Source organism: Heteronotia binoei, chromosome 14 (assembly GCF_032191835.1).
Source record: "Heteronotia binoei isolate CCM8104 ecotype False Entrance Well chromosome 14, APGP_CSIRO_Hbin_v1, whole genome shotgun sequence".
Classification (NCBI taxonomy): domain Eukaryota; kingdom Metazoa; phylum Chordata; class Lepidosauria; order Squamata; family Gekkonidae; genus Heteronotia; species Heteronotia binoei.
This window is the reverse complement of record NC_083236.1, coordinates 59,245,778-59,249,939: the sequence shown is the minus strand read 5'-3', so window position 1 is coordinate 59,249,939 and position 4,162 is coordinate 59,245,778. Positions and strand designations below refer to the sequence as shown.

Genomic DNA, 4,162 nt, shown 5'->3' with positions numbered 1-4,162 from the left:
ACTGAAAATGTCAAGACAGTGTGCGATTGCAATTAAAAAAAGGCCAACGCCATGCTGGGAATAATTAGGAAGGGAATTGAAAACAAATCAGCCAGTATCATAATGCCCCTGTATAAATCGATAGTGCGGTCTCATTTGGAATACTGTGTACAATTCTGGTCACCGCACCTCAAAAAGGATATTATAGCACTGGAAAAAGTCCAGAAAAGGGCAACTAGAATGATTCAAGGTTTGGAACACTTTCCCTATGAAGAAAGGTTAAAACACTTGGGGCTCTTTAGCTTGGAGAAACGTCGACTGCGGGGTGACATGATAGAGGTTTACAAGATTATGCATGGGAAGGAGAAGGTAGAGAAAGAAGTACTTTTCTCCCTTTCTCACAATACAAGAACTCGTGGGCATTCAATGAAATTGCTGAGGAGTCGGGTTAGAACGGATAAAAGGAAGTACTTCTTCACCCAAAGGGTGATTAACATGTGGAATTCATTACCACAGGAGGTGGTGGCGGCTACAAGCATAGCCAGCTTCAAGAGGGGGTTAGATAAAAATATGGAGCAGAGGTCCATCAGTGGATATTAGCCACAGATTATCATTGAGACTCTCTGTCTCGGGCAGTGATGCTCTGTATTCTTGGTGCTTGGGGAGGCACAGTGAGGAGGCTTCTAGTATTTCTGACCCCACTGAAGGACCTCCTGCTGGCACTTGGTTTTTTTGGCCACTGTGTGACACAGAGTGTTGGACTGGATGGGCTAATGGCCTGATCCAACATGGCTTCTCTTATGTTCTTATGTACCAGATGACCCGGAAGGGAAACATTACAAAAGTTAGTATGTCTTTGTGTCTTTTCGGGGAATGGCTGTGGCTCATTGGTAGAGCATCTGCTAAGCATGCAGAAGGTCCCAGGTTCAATCCCCGGCATCCCCAGCTAAAAGATTTGGTGGTAGTTGATGTAAAAGACCTCTACCTTAGACTCTGGAGCTCTGCTGCCAGTCTGAGTAGGCAATATTGACTTTGGTGGACTACTGCTAATTTAGTATAAGGCAGCTTCCTGTGTAACCTTCAAATGTGTCCTTTAATATCAGTCATGCAGAGGGCAATTAGGGCCGCCAATCTCCCAGTCCGGGCATTGGAGCTTTCACTACCCAGCATTGTTCCAAGCAGTGGTGAGGGAAATTTTTTTGTAAAGATTCACTGGCATCACAAACATGATGATGTCATTTCCAGGAAAGCCCAGAAATGATCACATTAGCTCTAGAGTTTTACCATAGAGTGTCCGGCTATTCCTAGAGCTACTGACATCACTTCTAGGTTTCCCTTGGAAGTGACATTATCCAGCTTGTGGAGCTGCCCTCATGATCCTGCCCCCAAGCCTCCCACTTTTTGCTAGGATTGGCTAGGCCATCAGGGAACAATTCTGATTGGTACCACAGTATAAGGGGTAGACCTAAGTATTCCGCATCCATTATTTTCTTGACCTAAAAGCCCTTCAGGAGAGTCCACTTGCCACACTGAGGCAAACATTGAGGTACCTAGGAGTGGCCTAAAAGTTTGGGTACCATAGGTGAACCATAGGTGCCCCTCCTCCTGCTGAATATCCTGAAAAACCAGAAGGAGGGGTCATTGAGGGAATGCCAAAAGAAATTTTAAGAAGTCTTCACCCATCGCTTCAATTCACATTAGGGGTCCCAACCCTCCTGCCCTGGCGGGGGACCCCAGGATTTCCCCCCTCTTCCCCCGCTCCCCCAAAAAATGGAAGCGGGGGGAGAGGGGGGAAATGGCGAGCCGCCCCGTCCCGCACCGCTGCCGCCCCCTTCCCGCCCAGTGAGGCCGCAGGCGGCGGGCCCGCCGGCGCCCAGCAGCAGGAGGAGGCGGCGGTGGCGGAGGAGCTGTCGGCCGAGGGCCTCGCTGGCTGGCAGCATTGGCAGCACAGCCCCGCCAGCACCAGCGCGGCAGCGCCAGAGGCAGCACCTCGGCAGCGCTGGAGGCAGTTGGCAGCGCCGGAGGCAGTTGGCAGCGCTGGAGGCAGTTGGCAGCGCCGGAGGCCGAGGAGGAGGCCCCGAGCCCCCGGCCCCGCTCTCCATGCCCGCGCCACCGCCCTGCTTCACCCAGGCTTCCAGCCTCAGGCAGGGCCGAGGGGCGGGGAGGGCGAGCGGGAGGAGGAGGAAGGGACAGCTTCCTCCTCAGGTGGCGGCTGCGGCGCGGGAACCTGCGGCTGCGGCGCTTGTCACAGCCTTGATCTTGGCTCCACCCCTAACATCTCCTGGCTCCACCCCCAAAGTCTTCTGGCTCCACCCCCAAAGTTCCCAGGTATTGCTTCAATTGGACTTGGCAACCCTAATTCACATTGAGGAAGCTTACTTCAAGATGAAGCTGTGAATTCAGATGCGGATAATGGCAGGTGACAATTACAATCTCTCAATTACATCTTTGTCAATTTGACAATAAAATGCCTAGATTTCAGTTTACAAGCTCAAAGGCAGGGCAAGAGAATCAAACAACAACTTGCAGGTTTGAGTCAACCACCACAGTTCACTCACTGTAGAGCAGGTACTGGAACAGTGGAACAGGGATTTTTTTTTTGTAGCAGGAACTCCTTTGCATATTAGGCCACACACCTCTGATGTAGCCAATCCTCCTGGAGCTTACAGTAGGCCCTGTAATAAGAGGCTTGTGGGGGAAACCCTGCCCCTAAACCCAGAAATGACATAATCACATCAGAGACATGGGACACTCTGGTTTGGGGACAAAACTCTATGGTTTGAGGGCAAATTTACCATAGAGTTTCACCCAAAAACCAGAGCGTTGCCACCCCGGTATTGCTGATGTGATATCACTTTTGCCCCGTAGCGCAGAGTGTTAAAGCTTGTCCTAAGGTCTTCTCACAACCTGGTGGAAGCTGGGTTTTCAGGTAGCCGGCTCGAGGTTGAAGTTGGCTGAGCCTTCCATCCTTCCGAGGTCGGTAAAATGAGTACCCAGTTTGCTGCGGGAAGATGACTGGGGAAGGCAATGGCAAACCACCCTGTAAAAAGTCTGCTGTGAAAACATTGTGAAAGCAACGTCACCCCAGAGTCAGAAACGACTGGTGCTTGCACAGGGGACCTTTCATTCCTTCACCCAAAAACCAGAGTGTTGCCACCCCAGTATTGCTGATGTGATGGTGTCACTTCTGACCAATTTCAGCATGGCACACTACATCATGCAACATGGGGAGGGACGGTGGCTCAGTGGTAGAGCATCTGCTTAGGAAGCAGAAGGTCCCAGGTTCAATCCCTGGCCTCTCCAAAAAAGGGTCCAGGCAAATAGGTGTGAAAAACCTCAGCTTGAGACCCTGGAGAGCCACTGCCAGTCTGAGTAGACAATACTGACTTTGATGGACCAAGGGTCTGATTCAGTATAAGGCAGCTTCATACGTTCATATCCCTGCCCATCCTTGGAATTTCCGCCGACTTCCCCTGCTGTGGCAACAAGGGGACCTGGCAACCCAAGTTTTGATGCATTCCGTTGAGCTTTCGCCTTGTTTACAGCCTGAGTAAAATTGCTCTGTTTCCTTGCAATGATTTCAGCCATGCCTGCTTTTGAAAGCAAAGCAAAGAAAGCGAAGAGGCCCGAAGAACATCACCCCTTGTGGAAGTGAGAAACTGTTCCATCTGAACTTTGAGTACAGGATGCTCGCTAAAAGCCTGGTGTGAAAAGACCAGGAACAAAATGTAGAGAGATGCTAAAAGCTGACAGGATGGAAACTCAAAGATGCTTGCCAAAGGTCAACCCAACCTGTGGAAGAAACGTTAAAGAAATTCCACAAAACATTTCAGGAGTGCTAGAAGCCCAGTGGCCAAAGAACCAGTGAGTTTGTTCAAAAGAATATGGGGAATTTAGATACTTCCTAGATTCGCTTTTTGGAATGTCATTGTCTCCTGATACTTCAATAGCAATGTTGCAAAATTTGCCAGATGTATGTGCCATAGGACAAAAGTTCCACTAGATAAGGATGGTGACGCCACTGGGCAAATAATCTGAACCTAAAAAGGCCCCTCCCAAATCGGAACAGTGTCCATGTAGTCCATATGGTTGCCAGGTACAATTCAATAAATATCTGGGGACTTAGGGGGTAGAGCCAGGAAACTTTGGGGTGGAGCCAGGAGACTTTGGGGTGGAGCCAAGA

At 50.0% G+C, this 4,162-nt stretch overlaps 1 non-coding gene across 1 annotated transcript; it reads left to right on the top strand.

Moving 5' to 3' along the window:
- The first annotated feature begins 3,207 nt into the window (after nt 1–3,207).
- On the top strand, nt 3,208–3,282 carry TRNAP-AGG (transfer RNA proline (anticodon AGG)). The gene has a single exon. It is a non-coding gene; the product is annotated as a tRNA-Pro (tRNA).
- The last annotated feature ends 880 nt before the right edge of the window (nt 3,283–4,162 follow it).